The sequence below is a fragment of the Odontesthes bonariensis genome, chromosome 21, assembly GCF_027942865.1.
Source record: "Odontesthes bonariensis isolate fOdoBon6 chromosome 21, fOdoBon6.hap1, whole genome shotgun sequence".
In the NCBI taxonomy this organism is placed as follows: Eukaryota; Metazoa; Chordata; class Actinopteri; order Atheriniformes; family Atherinopsidae; genus Odontesthes; species Odontesthes bonariensis.
In genome coordinates this window covers 10,070,989-10,091,312 of record NC_134526.1, presented here as the reverse complement: position 1 = coordinate 10,091,312, position 20,324 = coordinate 10,070,989, and the positions used below count along the sequence as shown (strand labels likewise).

The 20,324-nt window shown below is 40.0% G+C and overlaps 1 protein-coding gene across 2 annotated transcripts in view; it reads left to right on the top strand.

Annotated features, from left to right (window-relative positions):
- Positions 1-2,939: 2,939 nt before the first annotated feature.
- znf385c (zinc finger protein 385C) overlaps positions 2,940-20,324 on the top strand; it is a 127,623-nt gene continuing 110,238 nt past the window's right edge. For both annotated transcript variants that reach the window (XM_075454282.1, XM_075454283.1), the window contains exon 1: positions 2,940-2,994. The gene's annotated coding sequence lies outside the window, so the exon portion shown is untranslated. The remainder of the gene's footprint in view (positions 2,995-20,324) is intronic.

Below are 20,324 nucleotides of genomic sequence, written 5' to 3'. Positions count from 1 at the left end.
GGGAACCGTCTGGACAAAGACTGAATTATTTGTACCTCATGAGTTTCCTAAGAGGACTGCAGTGGTCAATAAAGAGAGTTAGCCCGAGAGATTGAGTTAATTGAGTCAGAAGTCATCCTTTTTGCACTTTAAAAAAAAAAAAAAAACTTGCTCCAGCTCTTCTTCCAAAGCCCTCCCTGCAGATAATGCTGTCATACACACCCAAGCTTGTAGCCATGGCAATTGTAAAAGTGGCAGTGACTGATACTGGTTAGAGAGTCCTCCGAGCTCTGACTGCTTGTTCTTATTCAGGCACAGTCGATTTTTACAAATCATATAAGAGCCAGAAGAACCTTGTGCTTTCACAGATGTCCTGCTGCTGCACCTCATCTTGTGAATGTAAACAAGACAAAGGAGATGATTGTGGATTTTAGGAGGATCAGGCATTAGCAAACACTATTTCTATGCTGGGTGAAGAGGTGTAGATGGTAGAGGGATGCAGATACCTGGGTGCCCACCTGAACGACAGGCTGAACTGGAAACACTAGGACTATCTACAAGGAGAAGCTGAGCAGAACCTATTTCTGGAAGAAGCTTGGGCTCAACAAGCCTGCATATCTTCAATAAGTTTGTAGTGGAAAATGCAAATAAGTAGAACAAACTGAAAAAGGAGGCTCACTCTGTGGACTGCTGTGGACCTCAGGAGTTGAGAAGAATCTTGCAAAATCTGCTCAACATTTTGGACAACACTGCAAACCCTCCACATATTAGTGATTAAACAAAGTAGTCTGTCCAGATGGAGGCTTCTTCAGTCCTGCTGCATCAAAGAACAGTCGGCCATTAATGCACACAGCAGTCTGCTTTTTATCTATTTTCTATTTATTGATTCATTTATTTTACATTGACTAATGACTAATAGAATCATATCAAAAATATAAAAAAAGACAATAATGATAATTTCCATTCAAGTTACAAAGTTTTCCTTTAAAGGTTACTAATTAATGCACCACATTTCTTTCATTAATATGTACAAGAACAAATTAACTGTGTCTAGAGGTTTTTTTAATCTCTGCCAGTCTGAGCCAAAAGTTGTTTGGTACACAATCCCCTATAACATAGAAATCTATTATTTCTACAAACAAATTGGCTATTTTCCTCAGTTTACAATCTGATAGCAAAAAATTAATTGCAATTTAAATTATTTTTCATACTAATCTATCTTTTGTTTAAGAGAAAATAATTCAGAACCTCTCAGATTATTTATCAAATCACAGACCTTTGCCTCGTGAAGACCTACTGGACAAAGATTACCATGTTTACCCATCTATTCACTTACCGATGTAGGCAAGCTTTAATCAACACTGTCAGCACTGATAGCACAAGTTACATCAACAGTATGTTCTGAAACCTTATGTGAGGCTTTTGCAGGCTGGTTTAATGGGGTGCAGGGCTTGGACAGTCACCAGTCAGATACCACTTGGGGCTTTGAATAGTGCTTACATCCTGCCCTTTAGACCTCAAGAGTAAAATTAGCAAGAATCAAACACCATATAAATGCTCTTTGGGCAAGATTCATTCTCTACAAGCTTTACACCACTGTGAAAACGACCAGAATGGACTGAAATCTGACCCCATCTTAGATGGAGGTGGTAATGGCTGTTGTTGGTGGGGAGTGACGTGATGGTGTTGTGTTTCATTGTCGTCATGTCGTCCACATGTTCTTGACTGTGGGTTATTTTTATGGTCACTGCTTGTGCCAAATCATTTGTATCAAGACGAACACATATCTATTGCTCATGAATAGAAATGCCTGGAGTATCCATCACCTCACTGTTGACAGCCTGTTTTTGTCTTAACATCAGTTAGTTAGCATCATAAAGGAGTCCAGGGCAACTGCCTTTCAGTACGTCACATGAGATTAAAATCAGTAAATTGACCTGAAACTGATGTTTAAGTCATAGCACCAGGAAACTCAGCATATTAAAATGTTTTACTTGGATGGTGAGAACAAGGCTGGCATTGTTACAAGTTTATTGTTTTTCCAGGAATTATTTAGGAGTCTGGGAAAGTATTCAAATATGTCAGTCTGAACCGCATACAAGTGAACCTTATTGCTACCAAGCCACTTTAAGTAAACTAGCTGCCATATTAAATTACACCAAAGTTGGCTGATAATTTTGGTTTTGATTGACCTTGAAAGTTAAAATAGTCATGTTTACTTTGAGGACAGGCAATTTCATCTCTTATGCTTCATTACACAATGTCAGATAATATGTTGCCACAACTAAGTATGTAGTGCAGCCCCATGAACAGCCACTGCTGTGGGGAACCTAATGCGTTAGTTACTGAAGTAGAATGATATTAAAGTTAGAGTTAAGTCACAAACAACAAGAGTAACGTGTCAATATAAGCTTTTATTTGTAGAAAGAAATAATAGAAACTCGTGACATAAATCGAAACGCAGTTAAAGTGACAATATCACAATGTCATGTAAGTTACAACCCCAGGTGTTGACGATCTGAATGGATGAGGTGTTGAGGCGCTGCTGGAGTTACACCAGCGGGTCAGTGTGTGAACTGAAAAGAGTCAATTGAAAAAAGAAAATGAGTGAACACTTCTGGACATGCCTTTAAAAATAAAGCTCAATTTAGGTTGGAAAACAGGTAAATAGAAGCCCCACACACAAATGTTGAGCAACACAGAGATTTTTTTAAATGTTTTTAGTTTAAATAGCTTATTTCTCCATAGTTTACAGAAAAAACAGATATTTTGTGCTTCTTGTTTATGTTTATAGGGCCTAATCTGGACCAAATCGCTATGCTTCAAGATCATTGTGTGCTTTTATTGAGAAAATGCACTTCCTAGCACAATGTGTTTCACTATGTTTAACTTGACATGACCGCTGCACTGGACAGGTTTGCTCTTTGCTTGGCGGGCAGTCTTTACCCTGTCTTAACTGTTTCCTCTGTCGTTGGGCACGGACGAACACGGGAGGTCAGAAACGGAAAGTGACCGGTAAGATTTGCTCTTTTGCATCATATTGTCCGCTGCAGACACGCACAGGAGGGGTGCTGTCTGTGAAAAAAAGTTTGATTGTGGCTGAAATGATTATTGATACGATATAAGGCGTGCTGTTTTGCTGCTTTCTGACAGACTGGAGTAAATCAAAGGCGTTCATGTAAAGTTTTATTTTCCCAAACGGCAGATAAGTCTCACCTTTGTGGTTTGGGGTGAGTATGACTTTTGGAGCTTATGCGTAATTGCGCATCAGCTGCACCGTACATTCAGTCCTCTTCCTTCTCATTTCACTCCAAGGAAAATGCTGTTTCTATAACTGCTAATGAATGGTAACGTAGAAGTTAATACGCTTATAACAAATTAATGAATAGTCTAATTTAACAAGCTTGAAATTAGATTGTTAATTGTGGATTAGTCCACACTAGCCATTTAATGTGGATACTGAAGTTTTAACATACATTTTGAAATTTTTCTGATTTATAATCATCTGTGAATTCCAACTAAATATGTTAAAGGAGTTGCTTAAGTTACGAGTTGATGCTTCGTACCTTTATGTATGAACTATGAAATCTACAATCTAACTTAATAGTTTTTCCCACTGAAAATGGTAAATAAGTTTTCCAGGTGGACTTGGGGTCTGCACTGCCTATAGTTGTCAGATTTAGTGAGATGTTAACAATTGAGGTATTCATTCTTCATATTTTCAGATGTTCAGGATGACATAGTTCTTTCAAGAGAAATAGCATGATAATAATTTTGCAATCCTCAAGATTGTCAAACTGTGTATTTCCTGGTCACTGACATACATCTACATCATGTACAGCATGACTTCCAGGTTTTATGCCTTTAGAGAGGGCAAAACTGGCTATGCATGTAAGATAATGGAAAAGCAGGACATATGTGATGATGAGCTGCTTCATATTTGAGATGTTATTTACTACAACCTTTTTGCTGTTGTAACAAATAACAGGTGTGAAAAATCATGAGAAAAAAAATCACAGCATTGATTTAGAAAAACTGACATAGTACCGCCGCTCTGGATAAGATTTATTTGTGGGCAACACCTTTTAGAATGGGACTCTCTTGCCTAATGTTGCCAGCTGATGAATGCTGCAATTTGTCTTTCTGTTACGACAAAGGTCACAATAGGTTTCTTGGAATCGTTTTTGGTTTACTTATCTTTGTCTTTTTCAATACATGAAAGCAGGATAATTATGGCACTTCAGAGTTTTAATCGAGACGAGTGAGCATCAGGAGATGGTATGTTGAAGGAAAACATACAAACAAAAAACTAATTTAATTTGAATTTGACCCGTACTACGATGATACGGTTTCCGCACAGATTGAAACAGTACTTTAAAATATGGTTAAGAGCAATATATGCTTGAAAATTACTTTTATGCTACATCTTGACGTTCAGTGATCAGACCACCAACTCTACATTTTAATGTGTGACCGTCTCTGAGCCACCACCATCCCCATATATATATGTGAAATGATCATATCATATGTATCATATCATATGTTTTTTATTTATTTATTGTAAAACACTAAATAAGCTTAGATTACCCTCACACTATTAGAAGCCAATATTTTTTCATGGTTTGACTTGTGTTTTTTATGTTTTTTATCCCTTCCTGCAGACATGCAGCAGTAATTTCAGTCTTTGCTTCTCACTTCCTCAAACCACTTCTAAGTTCCAACTGTAAAGGTGGTGTAGTCAGGTTTTATTTGTGTCCTTTTTTTTGTCTTGGCAGAAGAAGTTTTGATTATTTGTTGTTTAAGTTAATTCATAACCAAGTGAAAAAAAAGCAAAGACAAATGTGAAGGTGTTTTTTTGAAAAACAGATGTTTGTATCCTAATCGTAGCTGCTAACGTTACTGTTACCCGCATTAAGCAACACAGACAGAATCGTAGGTTTTGATATTTAATCTTTTCACTGACTGCTTCTCTGTTTGAACTACATTCAATGTGGGTGATATACTGAATCAATCACATTGTTCATCTCTTTTGCAACACAAATTGTGGGGCTTTTCAGAGTAGACAAAAATGTTTTTTCTTTAGCTCTTTTAACTTTGCAGCAAAGTTAACCATCACCTACCTTTGGATATTGTTACACCCTGTGGTGTTTGTGTGTGTTTCAGGTATTGGTGAAGTTTCCAGGTTTTGTTGTTGGCAGCAGCGATACAGAGAAACAAGAGTCAAACAGCCTGTCAGTCACTGTGTGTTGTTATTGCGGTACTTATTACTTCCACCTCAGTAGGCTGGCAGTCAAAGATGCTCCAGCAAAATGCTTTAAAGTGGCTTTATACTTCTTTAACGACTCAGCGCTGTGGACAATTGCTCATCTCGCAGGCTCATTTGAAAGCGTTAATAGAGGATGTTACTCTGGCTGCACTCTTCATTATTTTTTTCTTTTATGTTCATGATTATGTGAGATTGTTTGGGTTAGTTTGTGGAGAAGATTACATTTATACCGCACCTGAAAAGGACGTGTAATTATTTATGCCTTACTAAAAACATCTGGCAAGACAAATGGAATTACATGAAAAAGAAAGAAGGTAGAAATAAATTGCTATGATGTAAGCAAAGAAACAGAGATGGATGATATTTTGGGCCCGCCGCCCTGTTATCAGAGCTAAGTGTAAACTATTTCCGACAGGTTTACTGTGAGACTCTGTATAGATGTATAATATGAATATATCCTGACATAAGTATCCTTAATTTTTCCTCCTGGTTAAACTTGTTTTTCATTCATCCACTGGCTCATATATTACTGCCTCCCACCTTGTAATTTTCTGTTTTGTTGTGTACATTTGCTGTTCAAATGCCTCTGGCTGTTTTACCTTGACCTTCTTTTTATCCTCCTCGTTGCTGCTGTTATCTTTGTCATTATCACCTGCTGAGCAAAGGTGGCCACCCTGCTCACACTGAGCGGAGCCCACAGACTGAATATATACACTTTTGGATGTCTTACCGACCTCTCTGGTTCTGTATTTCTCTCTTCCTTTGTGTGACTGCTAGACTTTATTTCATCTGATGCCGAAACCATTCAGAGAAGCACAGTGACCTTCAGGAGGATTCTCTGAAAAGTTTTGTGCTAAAATTGTTACATACTCTCTGGGTGATGTTCCGTTTGCCAGAACAAACGCACAGCTAATTCCCTATTAGCTGGGGGTAGCTTGGGACTGGAGGACATCACTGTTCCGTCATGGCAGAGCAGAGCCACATTCTCACATTCGACTGTGTTATAAGTGGGTCATTAAAATGAAGCTTACAAGCTATTAATTTGCTGAAGTTTTCATGCATCAAACATTTTTATCTGTGTTGTGAGATGGAAGTTTTTTCAATATAGTTCATAAATGTTAACAACAGTGATATTTCTTTTGTTAAGCATGATTTAGGAGGGATGAGTAGCATGAACTAAAAGTGCCAGATGAGTTCCTAAAGCTACTGTATATTCAGTCAAATAGCTTCAACAAGTAGGCTTGATAAATTGTTAATTGTTCTTGCTGCACAGGGATTAGTTTTGAAGGGATGAGGCAAGTCCAAACTGTTCATGGCTTTGCATGACAGGTGCATTGAACGGGGGACATATATATTAAAGGCATGAAAACGTGCCCTTCAAGAGTGAGCAATGGAGTGATGGTATTCCTCCACCCTTGAGCCTTCCACTGGCCTCCATGGGTCGTTGCCCTGTGTGAAGCTGAATGTGGCAGAGTCAGGTTGGGGGTGGACTTGGCAGGGGTCAGAGATTCTGACAGCTGCAAAGAGCCTGTCTCAGGGCACGCAGGCTGTCCTTTCACAGTTGTGAGCGCCCTCCCTCAGGCCCCCACCTGGTTGACTGGCATGCCTGACCAGAGGTGCCCAGCCCAAGGATAGACTTAGCGGAGTCTGCCTGCTTCTCAGTGGGTAGCAGGCAAAGTGACACTGCTGACCCTGCGAAGTACACGCTTCAACTCAACATCTCGACCTCCCCTCTGAGCCCTGTGCTTAAACCGAAATGGAGCAGGCGGTGAAAAGTTAGATCAGAGGGGGGAGTCGTGTTTTTCACCTGCATTAACAGCAGAAGGCAGATCTGTTCAGTCACACATTTGGGATCTCTGTTGATCATCATTTGATCTATTTTTAATTTGCTATGAAATCATTATCCTTGCTAACAGAAGGCAGAAGAAGTCAGATCACCATCATACACCATGTTGCCCAGACACACACACACATTAAAACATGTGTAATGACTCACACTCAACAGTGGGTCCAGTGTTGGAATGGCACACTCACTAACACAAACACATGCACTTATTCAGTGGTACATTTATGCCTGTGAATGACGGAGCTCTGAGGTTGAACACTGGCCCAGTGTTTCATGCCAGGTACACCTTCTCAACCAGTCTGCACAACAACAACACCAACTAAATAGGCTGCTTGTTTGGGTCCGACTGAACTCCCCAGGAAGGGCAGTGGCTAAATCATTTTGATCGAAAACATATTATAGACAGTTTTGATGAATATTCAGATCTGGTTGGGTTTTGTACAAAGTCACTTTTTCATCTTTTGATCGAGGTATGGTTTCATTGATGCCATTTTTCAGGGAACGCCCTGCTTTACATACAGTCATTCATACAGTTCACACCTGGTAGCTGGTAGCACAACCAAAGTCTTTCAGTGGAGCCCCGTTGGACCATGTGTGGGTTACTTTCTTTGCTCTAGTGCATCAATATTGACAGAAGTGAGAGTGTTACTCACTTGCTTTCTCTGTGTCAAGGTAATTTATAAGAGAGATGACTTCTTTCTCAGTCTGGTGGTGTGTGTATCGTGTCTTTGTCCTTATCCTTATAATGATTATATTTTTTCTTACAATCTCCCCAACTTGCTTAAACTCCTCAATTTTATCCAGTAATATGTCATAAAGAGAAATTGTGATAAAGAGAACCATCGTCACTTTTCTATCCTAAATATTCTCCATATCTCCCTTCCAAGTTTGCCTCCTCAAATAGGTATTTTATCTCACTTGAATTCCTTAATGAAGCTTGGAATGAAAATGAATGACAATTCTGTCTGTGGAGCATTTCAGCAGTGTCATTTTGGAAATGACCAGGATTTGAAAAAAAATTATTTGATAACGATTGGCTGAAATGTTCCTGTCAGTTTTGAATGTGAAATAGGAGCAAGCGATGAATATGTAACACCACAGACTCAGCCATCAGGTTAGACTGGGGCACCACTGATATTTGGATTAACTGTGTGTCATCTATTTTATGCTCAGCTGTCAGTGGCTTAGGGTGAGCATGTAACTGTCTGTACCGAGGAGGCATGTTGCTCCATCACAGTAACAACTTTTATGCACTTATTTATTATCAAGACAAGTTTTGAAAGGTAACAACATGTATGCTCAGGTATTTGTTCTGCAACAACATTACATAATTAGCGAGTTGTAAGAGCTTCATACTTGGTGCATACATTTAGAGCTTCATATAGATGGTGAGTCATTTCTTTCTCAACTCATACTGATCTTCGACTTGACCCGAGTATTCTTGAAAAACAAAAAGCTCAAGATTATACTGACAAAGTCATGCTCTTTTTCTTGGAGTTTTACACACATAATCAGAATATTGTTGGGGACGATACATGCAGAATCAATTTAACTCAAGCATGACAACTTAATTGACAGATTAAACTCCATTTACTGGAAGTGTCTGCACTTTTTTTTTTTATCTCCTTCTTCTCCCTCCAGCAACCACAGATATCAGCTATCAGAATCATTACAGCCCCCAGGAGGAGGCACCAAAGCTTCCTCTACCCCACCAAGCCACCAACCCCATCTCCACCTCACATCGATCAGCCTGGAAAGACATCTAATCCATGCTGATCCCAGTAACCGCTACTGCCTGGAGGGCTGGATCTGAGGCACATGCTCTTATTTTACTGCGTCTCTTATTGAACCATGTTGGCTGCACGGAGAGAAGGCTGGATATTGATGGGTGTAGCTCAGGTCACCTCAGATAGTATGATACCGGCGTTGGTGATGCTGAAGATGGGCTTGCAATGCCACCATTGACGTAGTATCTGAGTCAGAACTGCTTATATCACACTGCTGCACACTTTCCCCCTTGTCTCGTCTCTTCACAATAAACCAGGGCTTAGTAAACCAAACAGTTCCGGTCTTTGATTAAAAGTCAGATTATCACTCTCTTACCATATGCGGGCCAAGCAACTCTTGGAAAGTGAGATTGTTGATTCTTTCCACAGTCTCTGTATGCTTTCTGAATGTTCAGTTTGAGTCAACGGTGTGCTTTTGTCCAGGATATCTTCCTCTATCTTCTCATTTATACCTGAGGTGTTTTTCATTTTTCTGCTGCAGGAGTGTGTGTGGGTGATGTGTGTTTGCTCTCTCCTTGAGGCCTCTTATCATCTGTGTCAAACTGGTGGGCTGAAAGTGGATGAGAGAAGCAAGGCCAGCGCTCTGCTCTTCTGGAACCCACATTAACTCCACTTCCTCTAGTTTAAAATCCCTCTTAGCCTTGCATCACACAGCTGACGCACACATCGACTCACAGATCCACCAAATCCATTCTGTTAACTGCACTGATTCGCCATATCTCTCTCCATTTCTTAACTGTTTGGTGGTTCACTGATTTTATAGTGCACCCTCAAACCTTTTTTTAAGGATGAAGCCGAACTTTGTTCTTCCGTTTTCCACTCTCAGTCGTTACCAAAGCTTGTAAAGTGAATGAGGCAGCAAAAGCTGAACCCACAAAAAGCTTCACTTGTACTGCATTAGTTATAAGCTTGACTTTGTCTCCCCCCAGCTTGGTTCAGGCCATCACAAACTCGTGCTATAGCCTGACAGACCCTATAATTGAACCATATATTTTTTCCACTCAGTTCAGAGAGAAAGGGGCATCTCTCAGTGCTCAGCTCCTGGAAGCGTTTCTGCTGACAACACAGGGTACTGCTGGGGTTGGGTTAACAATTGCAACAAAGCTGCTGTCAGAGAAGGGGCATGGCAAAAGATAAAGAGAGTGGAGGAATTGATGCACCTGCTCTCTGGAAGAGTAAGCATTGTATTTTCAGCAAGCAGAGGAAAACCTCTGACTTTAGAAGGTTTCCTGAAACATCCTCAGATAAGCCACCTCTGCTTTGCACAAACAGATACTTTATTACAAGTACATTTTCTTTTTTTTTATAATTAATTTCTGCTCAACATTGTGTATTTTTTTGATAATATATTTTTCAACAAGTATGATTTTAAAGATTAAATTGTTGAAGCAGAAAGAACTTTTGAAGATGTAGGATGTAGGAGTAATGATATACTTATACTATCGTCGTCTGGTATTATACAGTATGTAAGTCCTTCCTGTGCTGCTTGGAACCTTCAGATTTACTCAATATTGCTGAGATATTGAGCCCGATAATCTGTTTCAATTCAGTATTTGCACATTTTTGTTTTATGGTTTGCAATTCTGCTTCTTTACTGCAAAATAAGGGTTTTGGCGGTTACATGAATTGCATCTTGAAGGACTCTGATTTTTGACCTGCTGACTGATATATTAATCATAAAAAAGTTGTGAGCTACCTGATAATAATTTACCCGCAAAACTGAGAACAAAGCAATCTGCCTGTGTCTGTAGGAAATCAATAGCTAGACAGCTGTGGTGAAACAACACCCTGGGGTCTGCTGATTTTTTTGATTGAAATCTTCAAGACAGGGAACACAGGTGAGGGCATCACATAAACTGTAGAGTAAATGCTTTCATACCTCAAGTTACAGACACTAGACACACAAACCCATCATACCAGAATCAGTCACTGAATTGAAAACATTCCAGAGACTTCAGAAAGGTAAATAAAGTCCAAATCTTACTCTTGTTTTGTAAACTTCTCATGTTCTGCCAGCAGCATTTTATAAAAAGCCTTATTTAGAGTTAATAAAGGAGAATTATTTTGTTGTTGGACACAACGTTGACAGGTCATCAGGGATGACTGCATGAATGTGATAAATCTGTTACCCTCAGTAAGTGTCTTTACTTTTTCAAACTGGCCTAAAAACACATAATGTAAAGACAGCAGCTGCTATTTTGCCTTCTAAATTCAGCATTTTGGATACAACTTGTTAACTAGCGGGTTCTTATGAATGGATTCTGTGTTAGTCATTTGTCAATTGACAATAATAGCAAATGCGTCCTTTTAGATCCTACTGGGACACTTGCATGCAACATGCATCCTCCTTTCTATTCCCATGGCAGCAGAAAGAAAAAAACAGCACAGTGTGTGAGCACAGAGAAGTCATTTACTAAAATGAATCACAGTAAAAAATGATCTGAGGTTGTAAGAGGCAAAGAAAAGCCATGTTGTGTCAGAGTTACCTGTGCTGTTTTATATGTTCAGTCTTGTTGAAACTATGTTTGCAAACTAAAGTAGCCTATGAATAGAAGCCTACTGTATGAACATAACATTAGAAAATATTATTCTTCTTTAATGAAATATCTCCAGGATAAATGAAAAATACCACTGCACTGAAAGGTTAGTATCAAGCCTCTGACTTTCTGACTCTTTATGTATACTTTATATGTATTTTTGCTGTATCTGATTAGTTTGCTGAACATTTTCTTGGCAGCAGGATGGAAATATGGAGTGAGCACAGTGAATGTGTTGAAGTTTCTCAACACTGTGCTCAGTCTTTGCTTCTTCTTGATTTGGACTGCGGGCTCACTTCACAGGCTATATCAAGGCACTCGTCTTTCATGCTAAACTTTTCTGTGGCAGAGGAACACACAACCTTCCCTCGGGCTGTGCTCACATTTAACCCCAAAAAGCGTGCTCTGAAAGCAGCTTGCATGGAAAGCGACTCTTCACAGGGTACCAAAAACACAGAGGACAGCCTTGTTCCCCCACAGGCCCAGGCCAGGGGTACACAGGAACCTTCTGAGGGATGAGGGCAGAGGGATTGGATCTGTGGGAAGGGCACACATAGGAGCTCTGTATTTCTGTACTTAACACCCCCCTCCACCTTCCTCTGGCATAACCCTCTTTCTGCTCCATCTTGTTTTTTTTCGTGTCCACACACACCCCCTTTGACGTATGTATTCGTAATGCTCCTCATTCAGGTGGCTGCTTTTTGCTTTTACTTGTTTTTCTTGTCCACTTTGTGATCTCCCTAGAGCAGAAGCTTTTGCTCAGTTAATCAAACTTCCTCAGTACCAGAGAGCCCAAGTCTTTCTAGAAGCATGGTGTTAGATCTTTGTAAATCAGAGTGTGAGGGAAAAGTGAGAGGAAGCCTGTCTTTAAAAGAGAGGAGTAATGATCCCTGAGGGCACTTCTCAGCTTGCATGCAGACTTACTATCCTTGGCTTTCAGCTTGCCCATGGAGGTGTTACACAAATGACAGACTATCCTTGACGGCCACTTTATGCATGCTGAAAGCCTTTTCCCAGGTTGGTGTTTATATTAATGATTTCACTCAAGGTTTTGAAGTGCTTGGATGATGAGCAACTAGCCTAGAAATGAAGGAGTGGCTCTGACCTTGTCCCACTTCACAGATTCGCTCTGGTTTCTGACTAATAGAGTATGCCGTATTCTTTCTCCCACAACATGCTCCAAAATAGCTCTGGCATGCCCCATTAAGCAGTATTGTAATTGTTAACATGGCCATATCTGTCCTTGGCTCACATCAACTACTTAATTTAAATGTCAATCCCAATTAAAGAAGGGCTGAGAAGATAATTGTTTTAACTAAGCTCAGCTAGTCTTCATCAGCATCTAGAAGAGAGTGCAACTTCACATGTTAACTCATTTTTGCACCTAACAGTATTGACAGATCGTTCAAAATTAACCAGCCATGATATAGAATAATAAATGTCCTCAAAATGTATGAATTAAGATCAGGTTCACTGCACATGCACAGATTGTCACGATCTATGTTTATTATGTTTCTGTCTCAGTTCAGTCTTGCCATTTTCCTCACCTTTTTCCTTCAGTTCCCTCCGGTCTGGTCATCAGCTCCACTCACTTCACCTGTGCCCACTTTTCCTCAGCTGTACTCTACCCACAGCATTTAATCTCCCAGTGTCCTTCACTCCTCGTCAGATCCTCCGTCATTATTCCTATGGTTTTTTCACCGGCAGCCTTGGGTCTGGTCTTGGTCCTGTGTAATATACAGTTTGTTTTTTTGTTATTTCTTAGATGTTTTTGGTTTTATATGTGAGTCTTTACAGTATCCCACCGTAGCCGTGAGTTTTAAGTTACCTCCTGGCTCCATCTGGGTCCTCCTTCCTCGCATCCACTCCGAACCGTGACACAGATGAGTTAAGCTACGGTTTTTAGCTCCATTTGACCATTTAACTGGATCACCATCCTTGGCCCTCTATACATGCATGGGAGTGGAATTAAGTTACTGACAGATGACAATGTCTGACACTGCAAAAAAATCTAATGAAAAAGCTAACGCAAGTTGGCACATAATCCTATTGGGCCTATCTTTAGTCACAGTTTTTGAGGCATGTAGTCTTCTGGCAATGTAACTTTCTTGAGAATTTAGCTGTATTAACATATAGTTAGTTTAGTTTTTAAGAAAAGATTAGAAAAGAAAGAACTTTTGTTCAGAGTGCCCTGACCCATTTAAGTCTAATTGAGCGTATACATGCAGAGTGATTTGATCCCTTATTGTAGCATCTGGGTATGTTAGCCTGTTTTTAAGAAACTTGATTTTGTGCAATTCTGGTTTGAGTAACATATTTACATGTTTTTTAAAAGCCCAGTTTTGGTCTGACTGACATGTAAATGTGATATGGTGACTTGGTACAGGGATATTGTAACTCAAAGTCCATCTCACTAACAGAAGGTTAGGGAGTTTGAAAGGTGAATTTATGCTGGAAAGAGGCCAGATTTGCAATTAATTGGCGGCCATGTTTGAAGGCAAAATGATGAAAGATCTTCCAATCAGACACACTTCAAGGTGGGACTGAGTAGTTGCATGTATACCAGAGTTATTGAGAACTATTTTAAGACAGAATCATATTCTGGAGTCCACAGAAGAACTGTTTGCTGTTTAACCACCAGAAAAACAGTCCTGTTGACACATACTGACCTCTTTATTGAGAAAAAATGATTGAGTGTGACCAGTTTCGTCAAATTTGCATCATCAACCAAAATTCTGTATGATGATGATGGCTGACCAGGTTACACTGAAATGCTTAAACACTGGAACACAGTTTTCAAACCTTGGCTACTGCACTGTTGGGTTTCTCTGAATGGCTGTAGCTCATATGTGTCCTGATACAGCGGCAAAACTTGTCACGGATGTTTGGTTGTGAGTTTACAGTTCCTCCCTTCCTTCCTCCAAATGTTGCTCTGTGGCCCTACCCAGAGTGAAAACTTCCATGCTTGGCAACCTCCTCTTTCATTGCTCTCGGCTTACCCTTCATGGTCCACCACTCACCCCCCCATGCTTTGCTCAGCTGTGCAGGGACACAAACCCTATTTCCCCCCAGAGAACAGTAACATTAGCATTAGGTTCTGCTCAGAATGGTGCCAGTCTGGGGGTCTGGCACGCAATTGCACCCAATTGCCCACCGAAGCACACATAGACTGAATCCATCTCCAGCAGTTAAGTACCAGATGGATGGCAAACAGGGATGCTTCCAGGTTCAAATTAGCTCCTGCAGCTGGATGATAGAGTTCCAAAGTGGGGGGTCGGGACAGGCAGGGACTGGAACCTATTGCTTCTAAATCTGTGTTTAGTTTTAGCTTTCATGTTAGCTCTTGTATCAGTGTCGCTTTGTTTTGTTTCAGAGAGTTTCACTTACTTTGTTGTTTTGTGGTGGGTATTTTCTGAGAGTCAAGCTACTTGCTGATTATGGATCAGCAGTCATCTGCTTATTGGCTAAGATGGGAAGTGCTCAAATTGGCAAGCGAGGGCAGTGTTGTCATAAGGAGGTTGTGTGGGACTCTTCTTCTGTACTGGAGTGATCCAGTAGGCAGTGCTTGACTGCCCACCACCAAAATGCACAGAGGCACACACACACACACACACACACACACACACGTATACATGTTGAAGTACCAAAACTGCAGTCGAAGCAGAGTGGATGAATCAGTGAGCTCTTGAGCGTCTCAAAGAGGAGAAGGAGGTGGAGATGCCGTTGTCTTAGTTGCATAGTTGTTCACATAGGTTTGTTCTAATCAACACTCTACATTGGCTACAAATGACTCATTCGCATCATTTTCATTTCTCTTTATTTCATTGCTAGCATGTTGTCCGATGCCCATCAGCCTACTTGAGCACTTTTTAGAATTTAGCCTTTTTATAGTATCTCTCTTTTTTATTCTCTTCCTTTTCAATCCTTCCACCCACCTATCTGTTCTTCCCCTGTCTCACAGCCCCCATGTCTGTCTGCTGCCATGCCCCCCATTAGGAAAGCAAATGAGGCGAGATACTGATGCAAATATCCTGGACCCCTCGCTGCTGTCTGACTCATCACCCAGAGACAGAAATAAAGATAGATTGAGGAGGGAGGGGAGGAAGAGGTGGAGGGGCACAGCAATTAGACAGAGAAACACGACGCACATAAACGGTACAGTTGATTGTTACACAAGGAAAAAAAATGGGGAAGGAGGGTATGAAGACAGAGATTATGATCATGCTGAAAGCCTCATAGAACAACAATAAGAGCCACACTCTTCACTTCTCCTATTTCCCATCCTTCTTTTCTGTGGTGTAGCTGTCGTATCATTCAGCCAGCTGTGCTTCTTCGGCAGTTCTGGAGGGGCCATTCCTCTTGTCTGTCTCCTGCCTTCTCTATCTGTAGCTCTCATGATTATTTGGTACATTATATTATAAAGTGCTCAGCATTGCAAGCCTGTCTCCTGAAAGCACAGTTTGCTATTCATTTGTATCTTACTCTGTTCAATTGCTTTATGCTTTCACGGCTTGAAGGGATTTGAGATTATTGCAGTGTTACAGCTCTCTGGATGGATGAAAAAATGTAATTAATTCAACAAAAGAGTGACTGCATTTATTTTTTATGTTTCATAATTGCCTCAAAACTGGCAGAACTTACTGAAGTTCTGTCAGCCAACCAGTTGTGCATGAGTCACCACTCAGTGTGTGATTATCAGAAGCTGATATTACAACAGTTATATAGTCAGGAAGGCTTTAATGTCCTGCTCATTAAGGTTTACCTGTCACTTTTCTTGTCTGCAGGATTGTGGAAATTAGGAAATGTGCTGCTGTGTCACACATTTCCAATGAGTCTTCAGCTGCCTCAAATAAGTGTTCGCTTTCAGTAGCACAAACTGAGACGTATTTCAATTTGGAGGCTTGGGGTGTGTTTTATGTTTGAAACCAGGGCATTCATCCACCTCTAAATGCTAATTCTGCTAATTTATGTGTTTGGAAATGCTTTACAGAGTCGGTCGGGCTGTAAACAAATTACTGCGAAATTATTTAGAGCGTTTCAAATCCAATATCTGTGGAAATATTTGAGTTATTACCACAAAGTCACACCGTGGAGCTCATTGTGATGTGAAAGGGAAAATCAGGTAATTGGAAGGGTTTATTTGGTGATCCCCAAATGTCATCTAGGTGCATCTAATGTCATTAACAGATTAATATTAGTTTGGTTTTTCCACTTCAGTTGTTCCAGTATTTCTGTTTGAAACAGAGTGGGCCAACACACAGATCTGTACTGGCATGGTGCACTGCCATCATGTCTAAAAGTAAGACTGGGCCAGGTTTTCTGGTTTGGTCAATAAAAAGACGATGTGAATACAATTGTCCCAGCTTGGTGGCTGGTCCACAAAGTTTGACCATGTCTCCAGCATGACAGTTTTACAGTGATTACAGGGGGTGCCCAATGATTTGAGAAGAGCGCAGTGGATTTCTAATGACGAATGATTATTTCTGGGTCCAGCTGTGCCATTTTCACAGCTGGATTGCAGCTTTGCTGCTTCTTCCATGTCGTTCATGGGGAGGTTTTGTCTGAACAGATTGCGGGACATTTTTTCTTTTGTCCGTTAAAGGGAGAATATCAGTGGCCACTGGTTGGATATTTTCTGGGTGGGGCCGTGCTGCTTCCAGTAATTTTCTGCAGAGATCCTCATATGACGTAAAGAAAAAAGTACCACTTTGACAACCACTGCATTGTCTTGTTCTTTGTCAGCCATATAGACAACTTTTGTAAAATAAATGCATCTATTTTACAGTAAATACATAAGTAATATTTACCAATATAAGACTGACATTGGCCTGAATAATATACAATAAAAATGAGCTTTGTTTGGTTTATTTATTCATAATTATAGATGCAATATTAATAAATTGTGCTGAATGATTAATTTATTTGAAAATCAGCAATGCAGTGTATTGTTGTTATTATTATGGATGATCAATCACCTGTCTTTATAATACAGAGAAGTTTAGATATTGATGCCATCTTAAGTGATAATACACTATCACAGGTTTATAGAACACACTGCATGAATGAAACTAATGGTTAATATTTCAAAAATAGATTTCAAATGAAATAGCTTTAATAGTATCAAAAATTGCTTTTTTGAGAAATGAGATAATAAGCATGGGTGCCCTGTTGTCAAATGCTTAGAGTTTAAACTAAAGACAGTAAACTCCAAAAAATGTTTGCTTCTAAAGTCTCTAACCTCACTCAAACGTGGTGGCATGGGTTTTAATTGATGAATTTTAACCTTTTAAAGGTATTTGCTGCATACTTTGAATGCTCCAAGAACAATTCAAACAAACCCAATTGTGGACAACTATGTACAAAACCAATTTTATGCAAAATAATAATAATTAGAATTGCTCTTCGATCTTTCTGCACAGCAAACCTCTGAATGACTCTGTTGTCAAGTAAGGCGTGTCTCTTAAAAGCGTCCTCTCCATGGAGAGCATAGCCAGAACAATAAGGCGATCCTGTGTCATGGAGTCTCTCGGGAAGGTCTTGATTCTTTTTAACGTGAAGAAGCACCTCTCAGATTAAGCTGTTGTCGTGGTTGAAAAAACACAAAAAACTGCTACTGTAAATTTAAGACCTGCCCCACTGCAACTGTCCCTTATCAATGAGGGGCAGTTCTGTTTTGAGCATGACCTTCATCAGGATGGGATAAGCATCAGCTGTTGTGTCGAGTGCTGCCTCAGGGAACTTCATACTGTGTTGTTGTAAAAAATCTACATCCAGCAGTGTTGCAATGATGAGATGTTGCTTAAAGGTGAAGCTCTCCTTAGAATATACCAGGATGTCATCCCATACTTTAAAAACAACCATCATGACCTTATATTTGCAGGTACTTACAGTTATTACTGTAATGTTTTTCTTTTTAAAAAGTATTGAGTGAGCCTTTCCCTCCCAACACAGCTACTTAGCATTGCTCTGTCAAAAATGGCATTATGTGAGCAAAATTAAAATACATAGGATATGAATGGAAATATAAATCATTCACCCAAAATTAGCTGTGGTGATGACTTCTTTCCACCACATTGTTTTTTTCCCCCTATAAACCCAAGTATGCTGAAAGAAATGCTGACCGTTTCCTCACAACTTCAGCAGCTAACTTCAGTTGTTTTCTTGGTCCCGGCATCCTCTGTCAGCTGGTCAGCCGCACAGGATGAAAACATATATCTTGGTTATGAATTGAAGGGGAGAAAAAAATGACATTGCCTCATGGGAGCCCAATCTACTGTATATGTTTTTGGGACCATTTCTGTGGATACACATGCGTTCAATCAATTCTATTTTAAGTGCCTTACTTGAGCCATGTTGCTGCAAGGTTCACAAACAAAGCGTTGTCTCTGTTTAGCACTTTTAGTAAAAACTAAAATGGGAATAAAGCCGGAGATTTCTGGTTAAATTGGGGGAAGTGAACATAGAGTTTCTATTGCAGTAACAGGGACCACACCCTCCAGACTTCAGGCCCTTTAAAGTGCTGCCTCCGACTTCACACAACTATAACACCAAAGAACTCGACTTCTTTCCCCCTCAACTAGCTGTTGGAATAGTGTTTTCTATCTATTTTTGGGACTGCTCATAGAAATATGTGAGCTTGAAGTTGCAAATTGTGACTGCTGAAATATTTGCTAATATTTCACAGAGCAGATGCTTGATGTGATGGGGATTCAACATATGTCAATCTGCTGGTATTTACTTTACATTGGCTTGATTCTTCTTTGAGGTTTAGGAGGTTTTCCTTTCTGACTGTTCCTCATACATCTTCCTCTGTCTTAGAGCACAGGCAGTGTGAACAAATTAAGACCTAGCTTATTAAACAAGTGAGCCTTTAAATTACAACAGACTGGCCTTGCATGCATGGGTGACTATCAGAGCCGTTTCCCCTCCACCTCCAGTGAAAAAACAAACACAACAGGGAGGGGCTTCGCTCTTCCTTATGTTATGTGTATGTGTTCAGAGAGTGACCTGATCTAACATCAATGTTTTTGGGGTTATTTCACATGATGTTGATGTACTCTGAGTGTGTGTGCACTGTTGTTGTCTGTTTCATTAGGGAGAGGGTAATGAGGCCAAATATTTGTCATTTAACGTTGGGGAAAGTGTTTTTTGTCTGGTTTGAATTCAGAAAAACTGAGAAGAAGTTGCTCCTCAGTGATTGTGTCTTAGTCACTTTTTGTTGAAATATGAATGTGTTGCCTGATACAGGAATTTTATCTTGAAAAGCAAGCCCAGATTATGACGTTACTGTAAGTGCTGGACGTTAGATTATTCTTTATTATTGCTGTCATTAGAACCATTTGTCCATTTTGTCATATTAAGTGTACATGTTTTCTGTTTTTTTTTCTTTGTCGTCTGAACCGAAGGCTCATTGAAATTTGTTTATGAAAAAGCAGTTAACATTAAGATGTTTAGAAAATACTAACCAAACTGCAGCTGAAGGCCTTGAAATTGCCCCTCGTTCTCTCCTCCCCCACCCCCGGAATAGTACAGTAAGTCTTTAAGCACCACAGCTGTGAAAACCTTCAAGATTCGTGAAAGTATCTGTAAGTCTCTGGGGCTGCAATTTGGGGTAATGGTGGGGTTTGGAGCACTTTCTTTAAGCAGTCGAGCGTAGCTTGATTTGGTAGAGCATTTCTGCCTAATTTGAAAATAATCAGGAGAGAATCAAGATGTCAGGTATTGTGGTAGGACTAGAAAAGCTTCCAGATCTACTCCAGCACTTTCTAATAGTTTAAACCTGCAGTATAAGAATGTGTGCCCCCCCCCCCCCCCCCCCTTCTATATTTGTCCCTCTGTCTTCTTGTAACATTATAAATTCTACCCTTCACATAAAATTTACTATGAAAAGTAATGTTTTCTTAATCCCT